Genomic DNA, 14,815 nt, shown 5'->3' with positions numbered 1-14,815 from the left:
TTCTGGAAAAACCAGCCACTGAAAACCCAGTGGGCACAGTTCTATTCTGACACACAGAAGGTCACCATGAGTCAGACTAGACTGATATCTGATCAAGTGGCCACAACCAAAGATCCTTATGTGTCAGTCTATTCAGTTTACCACTCTGGCCCTGATGCCTTCTATGTCCACCTAGCTTATTGTCACGAAGTGCTACTACATAACCAATGCTGAGATCTCATTATCTCCATTAAAACTGAGAAACACATTAAATGGCAGTATCTTCCATCATCCTATACCACCCATCTGTCAGTTTGTCATACTGTGGTGGTTTGCGTGTTGCTGGGATGCTGGATTCTATGCCACCGGTATTTCAAATACCACGAGGATCAGCCATGGTGGACAGTTTTCAGCGGAACTTTCAGACTAAGACAAACTAGGAAGAAGGAGCTGGTGGTCTACTTCTGAAAAAATTGGCCAGTGAAAACCTTATGAATAAAAGCAGAACATTGTCTGATGTAGTACTGGAAGATGAGCCCCTCAGTTTGGAAGGCACTTAAAATACTGCTGGGGAAGAGCTGCCTCCTCAAAATAGAGTCAATCTTAATGACATGGATGGAGTCAAGCTTTCAGGACCTTCATTTGCTGATGTGACACGACTCAAAATGAGAAGAAACAGCTGTCAACATCCATTAATAATTGGAATGTGGAATATATGAAGTATGAATCTAGGAAAATTGGAAGTCATCAAAAATGAAGTGCAATGCATAAAGATCAACATCCTAGGCATTAATGAGTTGAAATGGGACTGAAACTGGCCATTTTGAGTTGGACAATCATGTGGTCTACTATGCTGGGAATGACAGCTTGAAGAAGAATGGCGTTGCATTCATCATCAAAAAGAAGATTTCAAGATTTATCCTGAAGTACAACCCTGTCAGTGATAGGATAATATCCATACACCTACAAACAAGATCAGTTAACATGACTGTTATTCAAATTTACTAATCAACCACTAAAGCCAAAGATGAAGAAACTGAAGATTTTTAACCAACTTCTAAAGTCTGAAATTGATCAAACATACAATCAAGATGCGTTAATAATTACTGGTGATTGGAATATGAAAGTTGGAAACGGACCATCAATTGCTCATATATAAGTTCAAGTTGAAGCTGAATTAGAACAAGTCCGTGAGAGCCAAAGTATGACCTTGAGTATATCCCACCTGAATTTAGAGACCATATCAAGAATAGATTTGACATTTTGAACACTAATGACCGAAGACCAGATGAGTTGTGGAATGACATCAAGGACATCATACAAGAAGAAAGCAAAAGGTAATTAAAAATACAAGAAGAAAGAAAAGAGCAAAATGGATGTCAGAAGAGACTCTGAAATTTGCTCTTGAACGTTGAATAGCTAAAGCAATTGGAAGAAATGATAAAGTAAAAAAGCTGAACAGAAGATTTCAATGGGAGGCTCTAGAAGACAAAGTAAAGTATTATAATTAAATTTGCAAAGACCTGGAGTTAGAAAACCAAAACGGAAGATCACACTTGGCATCAAAAGAAGATGGAAGGAATACATAGAGTCACTATACCAAAAAGGACTGGTTGATGTTCAGCCATTTCAGGAGATAGTATATGATTCAGAACTGATGACACTGAAGGAAGAATTCCAAGCTGCACTGAAGGCATTTGGGAAGAACAAGTCTCCAGGAATTGATGAAACACCAATTGAGAAGTTTCAACAAACGTATGCAGTGCTGGAGATACTCATTTGCCAAGAAGATTGGAAGACAGCTACTTGGTCAACCAACTGAAAGAGATCCATATTTGTGCCCATTCCAAAGAAAGGTGATCCAACAGAATGCAGAAATTATTGAACAATATTATTAATATCACACACAAGTAAAATTTTGCTGGTGATCATTCAAAAGCTGCTGTAGCAGTACATCAACAGGGAACTGCCAGAAATTCAAGTCGGATTCAGAAGAGATGGTGGAATGAGGGCTATCATAGCTGATGTCAGATGGATCTTACTGAAAGCAGAGAATACCAGAATACCAGTTTCACTGACTATGCAAATGCACTTGACTGTGTGGCTCATAACAAATTATGGATAACATTACGAAGAATGGGAATTCCAGAACACTTAATTGTGCTCATTAGGAACCTGTACATAGACCAAGAGGCAGTTGTTTGAACAGAACAAGGGGATACTGCGTGGTTTAAAATCAGGAAAGGTGTATGTCAGGGTTGTATCCTTTCACATACTTATTCATTCTGTATGCTGAGCAAATAATCTGAGAAGTTGGGCTATATGGAGAGGAACATGGCATCAAGGTTGGAGGAAAACTTAGTAACAGCCTGTGATATGAAGATGACACAACCTTGCTTGCTGAAAGTGAAGAGGACTTGAAGCACCTACTGATAAAGATAAAAGGCTATAGCCTTCAGTACGGATTACACCTCAACATAAAGAAAACAAAAATCCTCACAAGTGGACCAATGAACAACATTGTGATAAATGGAGAAAATATTGAAGCTGTCAAGGATTTCATTTTATTTGAATCCACAATCAATGCTCATGGAAGCAACAGTCAAGAAATCAAATAATGTATTGCACTGGGCAAAATCTGCTGCAAAAGACCTCTTTAAAGCATTCAAAAGGAAAGATGTCACACTGAGGACTAAAGTGCGCCTGACCCAAGCCATGGTGTTTTCAATAGCCTCATATGCATGCAAAAGCTGGACAATAAATAAGGAAGACTGAAGATTTGATGCCTTTGAATTGTGGTGTTGGCAAAGAATGTTTAATATACCATGAACTGACAGAAGAATGAATAAATGTGTCTTGGAAGAAGTATAGCTGGAATGCTCCTTAGAAGCAAGGATGCAGGGATTTCATCTCACGTACTTTGGACATGTAATCATTAGGGACCAGTTCCTGTAGAAGACATCATGCTTGGTAAAGCAGAGGGTCAGCGAAAAAGAGGAAGACCCTCAATGCGATGGATTGACACAGTGGCTACAACAATGGGCTCAAGCATAGAAACGATTGTGAGGATGGCCCAGGACCAGACAGTGTATCATTCTGTTGCACATGGGGTCACTGTGAGTCAGAACTGACTCAACGGCACTGAACAACATCTCCCATCATCACCCCAGCCTATAGTGGGCTACAACTATAGCACTTCTGAAAGATGTTAGTGCCGTCCTCATCAATGTATTTCTCTGTGTCTTGAATAAAGGAGTGTCTTCTGGTCCCTCTCAGGGGCTGCAGCTAAGGCATGGATAAGCCAGGCACGTGATAAATCCAGTTGAACATACTTAGCTTCCTAAGTTTTTGGATTCCTCCTACAACATACCTTGGAATTTTTTGGCATCTCAGTTTCGTTTGAGTCCTAAGAATAGAATTATTCTCAGATTCTTGAGCTGGCAAACCAACTTGAGAATCTCTGGAAAGCACACTGATAAATTTGCCAGATTTAAAATTTTGTTATTCCCTCCCTACTATAACACTGTTAAAACATATTCCTATGCATGTCGTTGTTGTTTGCCGTCGAGTTAATTCTGATTCATAGCCATCCTATACTAGGTTTTCATTGATATATAAATTTGACTTATTTTGGCATGTAAGCATCTTGTAGGTTTGACTTTATAAATGGCTCTCAGGGCACACTGAGATTGTCTTGAACCATGCATCTGGAGACAGTGCGAGGCTCTCTTGTCTCTAGGGGAATATTCTTCCTTGTCTCTTTCACATTCTGTTAGCCGTGCATGATTCTCAGCTTTTAGACAGATCCTCATATGCTGTGTTCCCCGTGTGTGACTCTGTTTCCATGTCTGTCCTTCTCTTTTATAAAATGCCACTCAGAAAAGGTTAGGATTCAGACCCACCTTACTCTGGTCTGACTTCATTAACTTAACTGATTAACATTGGCAATGAAAAGCTCTGTTTACTCAAACAAGGCCACCTTCACCAGTACAGAGGTTAAAACTTCAACATAGCCTTTTTTGAGGGGACACAGCTGAATCCCATATAACACCACAGATAATAAATTAGGGCAGAAACTGCTCTGTGAAGAGAGAGTAAGAACAGAACTTCTACATGAAGTTGGTAGAAAAGGGAACAAGAGAGTCAGGAGAAGGTTAAGATTCATGACGAATGTTTAGAATAGGGACGTTCGTAGGCCAAGAGAACAGCCTAATGGAAGCATGTCTAAGAGAACAGCATGGAAGAGATGGAAGAGGCAAAGAAAATGGCAATTAATGGAAGGAGATGTTCTCAGAGGGGGCCTAATTTGGAATGGGGGAAGAGTTCAAGTGAAAGAGTGATAGTGGTGGGTGATCTCTGGAGTGAGTGGGGAATATAATGAAAACAAGTAGTGGGTTCTAATGGAGTAGATGGATGATGGAAATAAAAGGGTAGGTCGTTGTACAGGAGAGGGATTTCTGGAGTTTGAGATCTTGGGACAGAGAAGTTCTGTTGAATGATGAGATACAGATGTGACTTTACCGCTGGCTAGCTAAAGTGCAGTGTAGATGAAGCATCAACTCAAGTTGAGGTTATCTAAGAACTGCAAGCTGCTAAGTCCGTAGCCTGGATGTGGAAATCTATGAAGGTGAGATTAGGGCAAAGCATGGGGATGGATCCCACGAATGAGGCTCGGGTGCACATTCAGGAAGAAGGTTGGGGCGGGGAAGGGATTCTGTAAGTTCGTAGATAAGAACACAGAGGAAGGAGAGGGAGTGGGTGTGATATAAGTGGATGATATGGTTTTATAAAAAGGACATGCTGGTAGAGGGGCCTGGAAGTAGCTACAGGAAGCCAAGAAATATCTCAATCCTTCTAACCTTATGAACTGGGGCAAAGGGTGACCTCTGTGAGCAATGGCCTACGGAGGAGATTAAATGAAGAACACTTAGCACAGTGCCAGGCACGTGGTCAGCACGTAGTAAATGTTATCTCTGACGATCACTAAATTAAGGCATCAATGGAAAGGATAGATGGGCTGATGGCAGTGATAGAGAGAAGGGGCAGGTCTGATAGTAATATGGGAACCAGAAGGAACAGCACTGACTGGTATTTTCAATCACAGGGTTGATAAAGGCCTCTTCCCTTCTTAAAACCTGCTCTCAGTTAGCTAACATTCTGGAAAACAAGATAAGTGTATTTTTTAAATTGCTTTTTATTTTAACTGGAATCATACTTAACTCAAAGGAATGAAGCCCTAATGGTGGACTCAGGCCAGTGCACGTGAAGTGAGGAGAAGGGGAGAGGAGTATTGGGAGGCTCAAATCCTACTTCTACTGTGCATAGTGTGCTAGCCCTTTTCTTTCTCCTTTTATAATGTGCTCGGAAGGGAAAATGCCCAAAGCCAACCAACTGTAACATTCAGGAGAAGGCCAGTGAGTCACCAGTGGCTGAGGCCCGGCTGAGCATTGTATGAAGGAATGCTCATCTACTCCATTTGAACCTACTCTTTGATTTCATTATATTTTCCACTCACTCCCCAGACCATCCACCACTATCACTCTCCTATTCCAAATAAGGCCCCCTTTGAGAACTTGCTCCTTCCGTTAACTGCCAGCTTCTTTGCATGTTCCATTTCTTCCGTGCTGTCATCTTAGGCTTCTGGAGGGGTAGACCAGCTGAAGTTGACTGTGCGGAGGCCAAAAGTTGCTGATGTGGAGGTGGCAGGTGGTGTGGAAGGAGGAGATGCTATAGAGAACCTACAGCACTGCCCCATAGGACTGCACAGAGAGGTCATCCTGAAGCCCCAGACTGTCTTTTAGTTCCTCTCTATGGGGCCATAGTAACACATGCAAGGAAGGCTCAGGACTCACCAGTGTCTCTCAAAGTGTGGGTGTAGATCCCGAGTAGCTCCTGAGATGGTCTGGTGGGTCACAGGTGTTCCAGTCCCTAAATAGGATTAAATCGCCTATTCAGAAGAGCGTCTTCCCTTTTAACTTTCTTTTCAAAACTTTTAAATCAAAGAGGAGGAATCAACTTGGTGCCAGTAATTTTGAATACCTCACTAATGCTTGCGAATTTTCCTTTTAAATAAAGAGAGCAGGTCTTAAATCAGGGCCTGTGGCAGCCACGGTGTCTCCCTCGAATTTAATAACGGTGCTTTGTTTACAGTGAATTTATTTTACATGTGGTACTGGTCTTCCATTTCTGGTAGTGATATAAAGTTTCCATCTTACATGAACTTATTTAAAGTTTAATAGGTGAGTCAGCTCAGTGAAAAATATTAGTGAAGTAATCGTGGGTGGTATGTAGATATGGCAAAAATGGTGATGGTGGGACATGAAACGACCAAAGCAGGCAAACTCTGAACTAGAAGAGTTTTATGATTTGTTTCAGCTCAGACATCTGTGACTCAGTGATTTGGAGCATGAAAGTGCCATCTAGGCCAGCCTGGGAGTCTTCTGACTGCGAGTCAGTCAGAGACTCCACATCGAGGGTGGCTGCCCCAGCGCCTGCACTTCTGCCATACTAGCTCTCACCCCACTGCATTATAATGGGCAGTTTGCTTCTCTGCCTCTCCCACCAGACATGGAGGCTGATATCTGCCTTGTTTTTATTATGTCCTCAGTGCCCAGCCCAGTGTCTGGCACACAGAAGTCCTCGCTTCTTTTCTTACTGCATGAGTGTAAAAATGAATTAATAAATCCTGTGTTGTGGGTTATTACCCCTAATATTTTTAGTAGTAACCCTAAACATGTACTGAAGCATTTCAATACTTACTAAGTAGCTACTTTGTACAAGACTTTAATGGCTTTATTTTTAGTTAATAACCAATCTACTTACTATGCACACCAGTAGTCAAGATACTGTCAGTGGTGGGGAGAGTATAATCTCTTCTCAATTTTAAAGCAGTGATGTTGGAGCCAGGCAGACTTGGGTTTGAATCCTGCCTCTGACACTTAATATCTGGAACACCTTGGGCCATTTATCTTTTTGAGTAAGAGTTTCCCCATCTTTAAAGTGGTTTTAATTACATCCAAATTGGTTTTTTTTTTTTTTTTTTTTTTTGGTAAACTATATAAAATCAAAACAAACCTATTGCCATCAAGTCGATTCCAACTCACAGCGACCCTATAGGACAGAGTAGAACTGCCTCATAGCATTTCCAAGGAGCACTTGGTGGATTCGAACTGCCAGCCTTTTGGTTAGCAGCTGAACTCTTAACCACTGCGCCACCAGGGTTTCCACTAGTAAACTATATATAACATAAAATTAGCCATTTTAGAGATATTAAAATGTACATTTTAGTGGTATTAATTACATTCACAATGTTGTGAACCATTACCAATAGCTATCTACAGAATTTTTCATCATCCCAAAAGAAACTTTGTACCTACTAAGCAATAATTCTCCATCCCTCCCCTCCTATCCCTTGGTAGCCTTTAAACTGCTTTCTGTCTCTATGGATTTGCTTATTCCATATATTTTGTATAAATGAAATCATACAGTATTTGTTCTTTTATATCAGGCTTATTTCACCTAGTGTAATGTTTTCAAGGTTCATCCATGTTGTAGCATGCATCAGAATTTCATTCATTTTTATGACTGAATAACATTCCTTTGTATGTATATACCATATTTTGTTTATTCATTCATCTGTTGTTGGACACCTGGGTTTGTTTTCAATCTTTTAAAATATATTGAGACTTGTTTTGTGGCCTCACGTATGATCTATCATGGAGAATGTTCCATGTGCACTTGAGAAGAGCACGTATTTTGCTCTTGTTGGGTGGAGTGTTCAGTGTTTATTTGTTATTGGTTTATAGTGTTGCTCAAGCCCTCTATTTCCTTTTTTATTCCTAAATTTTATTTGAAACCTGGTGGCGCAGTAGTTAAGTGCTCTGCTGCTAACCAAAAGTTCATTTGTTCGAACCCAACAGCTCCGTGGGAGAGAGACGTGGTTTCCGTAAAGATTTACAACCTTGGAAACTTTATGGGAACAGTTCTACTGTGACTTCCAGGGTCACTGTGAGTCAGAATTGACTCGACAGCAACGGGTTTGGTTTGGTTTTTGGTTGTTAGGTGCATATATGTTTATAATTGTTTTATCTTCTGGATGAATTGAACCTTTTATCAATATATAATGTCCTTCTTTTCCTCTTGTGACCTTTTTTGACTTAAAATCTATTTTGTCTGATAATAATATAGCCACCTCAGCTCTCTTTTGGTTATTGGCATGGAATATCTTTTTCATTCTTTTACTTTCAATCTCTTTGTGTCTTCGTGTCTAAAACGAATCTCCTGTAGACAGCATGTAGATGGCTCACTAAAAAAAAATCTGTTGTCAATCTCTACTTTTAATTAAAGGGGTTTTAATAATAGCTAAATTGCAGAATTGAAGAATTGACACTTTTGAATTATGATGTTGGCAAAGATATTGAACATACCATGAACTGCCAGAAGAATGAACAAATCTAAGTTGGAAGAAGTACAGCCAGAATGCTCCTTGGAAGCAAGGATGGCGAGACTTCGTCTCATGTACTTTGAACGTGTGATTAGGAGGGACCAGTCCCTGGAGAAGGACATCATGCTTGGTAAAGCTGAGGGTCAGCGAAAAAGAGGAAAACCCTCAAGGAGATGGATTAACACAGTGGCTCCAGCAGTGGGCTCAAATATAGCAACGATTGTGAGGATGGTGCAGGACCAAGCAGTGTTTCATTCTGCTGTGCATGGGGTCCCTATGAGTCGGAATCAACTGAAGGCACCTAACAACAAATTGCAGATGGTCCTGAGTCAGTTTCAGTGAACGATGTTGAATGAATGAGAGAGTGAGAATAAGTGAATGGATGAGAGACTATCACCCCAGCTCAGACTCCTGCCTGCCATGGTACGTCTCAGCAGCGGGGCACAGCCTGGCTTCTCTCCTATAGCCAGCCAGAGACCTGCCTGCTGGCTGAAAACTCAGGATGAATAAGAGAATGACTAAACCTCAAGCTTTGCTTAACCAAACAAAAATGAAGCAAAGTGGGTGAAAAAGCAGAAAGCTAGGGAAATCCTCTCCTGTAGTGGACTCTGAGGCTTGTGTCTGGGCCAACAACAGGTATCCTTGTACAGATGGTCCAAGGGACAGATGAACTGCTCCCCAGACTGCTGAATGTCTGATTGCCAAAAGTCTCTTCTCCTCCCGAGGATGTGGGCAATGTGATGTTAGCATGGTGACCAGTCAGCCTGACCCCCCTCCTCTGCATCCTGGTGAAAAAGAGGCCCTGAGGAGAAGAATGGGGCCCTGCCAACTCCACCGGCTCTAGCATGGTAGGGAGAGCCAGGTCCAGGAACTGAGGAGGCCTGGCCGCTAAGCTCCTGCTGTCGGAACAATGGAGTTGTTGCCCTGGCAACCAAGCAAGGCCTCTCCCAGGGACTCAAGGCTGAGGATTGAGTCTGGGAAGAGGTATCCTAAGAAAGGGAGGTTGGCAAGACAGGGCAGTGGGCCTGTTCTCGGAGCTGTCTGCCCTCTATGAGAACACTCACAAGATGAGCAGAGGTCTCTGTTGATCCATTCTCCAGAGCCTCTGAGGGAGACTGGGGTGACAGCAGTTTCCACCACTCTATGTGGAGGCTCTGCACACCACTGCAATATCAGATGAGGACCTTCCCCTAATGCCCACCCCTCTTCCTTCTCTCAGGCTTCCTGAGGGCTAGTTTAGGGGCAGCGACTGTGAAATAAGGACACTAGGATCTGACAGGATGAGAGACACTCTAACCTTGGGGTTGTTCCAAAAACTCTACGGTGTGGATGCTGTAGACAGAGGTTGGCGAGTGTGGAGTTGCAGGTGGTGGTGGTAGGGACGCGTCCTTCGAGCTTGAGGGAAGACTCCTGCCTCAAGAGTCCCGGGGTGTTTTGTAAACATGGCTCATGGGCATTTTGGGGGAGAGTCAGCTTCTGGAGTGAGACAGTCCTGGCTTCACACCGTGACTCCATCACTTACTGGCTGCACAATCCTGAGAAAGTTATTTCATCTTCTGAGTCTTGGTTTCCCTGGCTGTAAACCAGGAAGAGCATCAGCATGTTGGTGTTGCTGGAAGGAGATGGCCTCTATAGAGCCCAGTGGGGGGCACAGTATAGCTCAACATATCAGCTTCCTTTGCCTTCCCTCCCAGCCTACTCGTCTCCCTCCAGGTAACTGGGGCTTATAACCCTGGAGATAATCTCCCTGACTCTACACAAACTGCTCAGATACCCCACAATATGAACACATCTGTCCGTCTTGCTGAAACGCTCCTGAGGAACCTAGTCTCTGAGGGTCCGGGGCAGGACATACCCCCTCCGTATCCACAGTGGTTGTCTTTAAGAAGGGTTGTTTACAGGTGTTCTTTGCCTGTCTGCATTTTCCCCTTTGAACTTGAGTTGCTTTTACCATAAGGAAAATGAAGCTAAGAGGGAATGGGGGCACACCTTGTAGAGGACCTGAGAGCTCGGAGGTGTTGGGGGGAGGCCCTTGATGGTGCCTGGGCCTTATTGCCATGACACCTGCCTGGGCAGAGTCAGGTGGCTGGGGAAACTTGCCTCAGCTGGTGGCCACCTGAGATGGGGACCCCAGGGAGAATGCTTAGCTCTGCACCTCACGCCCCACTCACCTCCTCAGTCAGCACCGACACGACCTGGAGCTGCGTGGGTGTTGGGAGATGAAGGCGGGAGACACTATCTCAGCCAGACTCTTGCCCAACCAGTCCTTTCAGAACAAATGGGTCCCTCTTGTGGCCGCTAGGCCTCATGGCCAGCGTTTCCCATCTGGGTGTCCTTGGCTGCTCAGAGCAAGCCGACAAGCTGGTGGGGAGGATGGGGAGGGGGGACATGGTGCATGAATTCAGGGAGTGGCACCCAAGGGCTCTGGACCTGGGCTGACCCTTGCACGTCCAAAGCACAGATGATTCCTGGGTCTCTCCTCAGAGCTGCAAAGCTCTTCCCTGCTTCTTCCCAAGCAAGACTGTTGCCAAGGTTGAAAGGCAGCTGTTTTGAGGGCAAGGTACACAGCACGCCGACCGACCACACTGCTGAGCTGAGAGGGTGGGCCGAGGAGGGAAGCTGGCTATAGGGGTCTTGCCCACGAGGGTGCTGTCAGAGTGAAGACTGCTCAAGAAGTTCACATGCTATTTTGGAGAAGCTGTTTGGTCAGAGCCCTGGGCTGGGCCATTTGTGGATGTGTGTGGGCAGAAACTAAGAAACTCAGCAAACTGTAAGGGCCTTAAATCTAGTTAGCGTTCCTCATTGCAAACAGAGGTCCTTAACCTGGCACCCTTGGATCAGCTTCAGGAGCTGTCTGAAGATATGTGCAAGATATGGGCTCATGAGCAGTTTTTTTTTCTTTGGGAGTGAGGGCCCAGAGCTGTCTGCAGCTTCTCAAGTGATCCACAGTTAAAGTAATGAGATCAGAATTCTCTCATTAATGGAATGTGGGTCCCTTCTAAAGAGTCACGTTGTAGGGAAGAACAAGCTCGAATGATACTGTGGTTTTGCTGTCTGGGCAGGGGTGGATTAACCACTAAGTAAGGTATGCACAGGCTTACAGTAAGCAAGGTATGCACGGGCTTACTTGTGTTTACTTATTAATCTGTAGTGCACAATTTCACATGGGTTTCACCACATCAATGATTAGTAAGCAAACACAAGTAAGCCGTGCATACCTTGCTTATTGGGTAATCCGTACCTGTGTCTGGGTCTCCTTTGGGTTGTCTTCAGGGACAACTTTAAAACTACAGAAGAATCTGAGACTCATTTCTTGCTAGCCACTGCTCATTTTTGTCCCCAGAATGACCCAGCTTGATCACCTACCTTAGTCACCAGCCTTGGATCCAAATGACTGTCAGGTGTTTCGAAAAATTCCATCCACCTTAACAAGGCAAAGATTTGTCACCCTCAAGAGTATTCAAATGAACATGACAGCATTACTACAGGAGTTCCGGAAACTTCCTTCACAACTAAGAGTGTGAAGAGGGCATATAAAAGCATAGTCTTTAGAGGCAACTACTTTGGAGGGTCTGATAGATTAGTCAGAATTCAGCTGTGCGAGGAAGATACAGTTGTGAAGGAGACAGGCCTCCCCCGCCCTCAAGAAGTTTCTATGATAGCAGTGGAGACGGTCAATCAACAGGTAGATGTAATAAGGGAAATGGTTTTAAATACCTCTGATGTATTTTCCCTCTCAATGATTCACCTTTTCTCTCCTCTTCCTCTGTATCGTTCCACCATTAAGGCAAGGCCTTGAAACTTACCGCCACAGGGAAGGGGGAGGTACTGCCTGGAGTGAAGGTGTTCATAGAGAAGGAAAGGACGATACGAGACTAAGGGGGCTTATTCCAGACAGGTTGAAGGCACCACCTTTCCTTTGTGCCTCCATTGTGTGTGTGTGTGTGTGTTTTAGGCAGTTTTATTGAGATATAATTGACATACAATAAACCATTCTTTGCACGCACCTCTACTATTCCCTGTGCTATAATTGTTCACATATCTTTCTCCTTACTTGACTGCATGCTTTCTGGGGCTCCTTGTGGGCAGGGGCCAAGACTTTTTAATTTTTTCACTCCCAGTGTTTACCTAGTAGGCACTTGTATCTGTGCCAATGTCTCCCAAACTGTTTTCTCCATTCCAGTTCTTTCTCTTGAGCTTCATATCCACACATCTACTTGCCTATTAGGTATGTTCATACAGTTGGCTTGTAACAGTGGTTCTGGATCCACAGGTGTGCATCAGAATTACCTGGAGCCAGTCTGTACTGCTTTGGGAGACAATGGTGTGCTTATATCCCAACTCTGCGTTTAGTGATGTCAGGTTAAAACAATAACAACAACAGATCAGTCGCCATCAAGTCTATTCTAACTCAAGGCAACCCCATGTGTGTCAGAGTAGAACTGTGCTCCATAGGGTTTTCAGTGGCTGATTTTTCAGAAGTAGATTGCCAGGCGTTTCTTCCAAGGTGCCTTTGTATGGACTCGAACCTCCAACATTTCAGTTAGCTGTTGAGCGTGTTAACTGTTGTACCACCCAGGGACTCCAGAGGTAGCTTGAAATAGGCTATGGTGGAATTATTTATACTGCAGAAATTGGCAAAGACTACAAATCAGGGATTCCCTGCCTCTTCTCCCAATCCTGAGAGCCAGTTGTTAAACCTTTACCAGCACACTACTGGTTGGAGAGTTTATTAAAACCCAGATTGTTGGGCGCACCCACAGAGCTCCTGATTCAGTAGGTCTGGAGTTGTTGATAGGTGCCGTAGAGTTGGTTCCGACTCATAGTGACCCTATGTACAATAGAACGAAACACTGCCCAGTCCTGTGACATCCTCACAGTTGTTGTTATGCTTGAGCCCATTGTTGCAGCCACTGTGTCAATCCATCTCCTTGAGGGTCTTCCTCTTTTTCGCTCACCTTCTACCTTACCAAGCATGATGTCTTTCTCCAGGGACTAATCCCTCCTGATAACATGTCCAAAGTATGTGAGACATAGTCTCACCATCCTCACTTCTAATGAGCATTCTGGCTGTACTTCTTCCAAGAAAGATTTGTTCGTTCTTTTGGCAATCCATGGTATATTCAATATTCTTTGCCAAAACCATAAATCAAAGGCATCAATTCTTCTTCAGTCTTCCTTATTCATTGTCCAGCTTTCCCATGTATATCTGGCGATTGAAAACACCATGGCTTGGGTCAGGTACACCTTAGTCCTCAAAGTGACATCGTTGCTTTTTAACACTTTAAAGAGGTCTTTTGCAGCACATTTGCCCAATGCAATATGTTGTTTGATTTCTTCACTGCTTCTTCCATGGGTGTTGATTGTGGATCCAAGTACTCCAGGTCTGGAGTAGGAACCGATAATGCATAGTTTTAACAAGTTCCCAGGGGCTGCTAATGCTGCTGGGCTGGGGACCACACTTTGAGAACCAGTGGCCTACAGGTATCTCAAAAACATGTCCAAGTTTAGAGTCATCCTCTTCTCCTCAAACCCACTTTTCCACCTGTGTTTTGTGTTGCAGGGAATGGTAGCACCATCCATCGGTTTCCTAAGCCAGAAACTTGGGTACCAGCTTGAAGCCTTCATCTCCTTCAGCCTCTATGGCTAACTGACCACCAGGCCCTGGCAACTGCCCTTCATTAGCCCTCCTCTCATCTTTCATCTTCTGCTCATCCCCAGTGCTGGGCCCTACCTAGTTCAGGCTCCATCTCTCTTTGTCAGGCTTCCTGCCCAGGCTCCTGGGTGTGCACCAGGTGTTCATCCTCACCCTTTCCAGTTCATTCTCCACAGCACCGTCAGTGTGGTCTTTGTCATTCCCCGTCTGAAATATGTCAGTGGCTCCTCATTCATTGTCTTCAGGATCTAATTCAAGCTCCTTTTCCTGGCATTCAAGGCCAAGTAATAGCTGGGCTGACCTACACCTTCAGCCTCATTCTCCCTCATGGGATCCCTGTGCTTCAGCCATAGTGACTATTTGTACTCACTGGGCTTTTTCATGTCCCTGGGTGGTGCGAATGGTTAACAAGCTCCCTCTTAATTGAAAGGTTAGAGGCTTGAGTCTACCCAGAGGCACCTCGGGAGAAAGGTCTGGTGATCTTCTTCCGAAAAATTAACCACTGAAAGCCCTGTGGAGCATAGTTTTACTCTGACACTCTTGGGGTTGCCATGAATCAGAATTGACTGGACAGTAACTGGCTTTAGGCTTTCTCGAAGCCCCCTCCTTTGCATCCACTGTTATCTCTGTGAGGAGTTCCCGTCAGTCCGTGTCCATTCAGCTAATGCTTCCTTGTCATCAGTACTTGGTTTAGGTATCAACGTCTTCCCCCTAGAAACTGTTCCTAACCCTCTTCC

The sequence above is a fragment of the Trichechus manatus genome, unplaced genomic scaffold (assembly GCF_000243295.1).
Source record: "Trichechus manatus latirostris isolate Lorelei unplaced genomic scaffold, TriManLat1.0 scaffold00006, whole genome shotgun sequence".
Lineage (NCBI taxonomy): Eukaryota > Metazoa > Chordata > Mammalia > Sirenia > Trichechidae > Trichechus > Trichechus manatus.
This window is presented reverse-complemented; position numbering follows the sequence as displayed.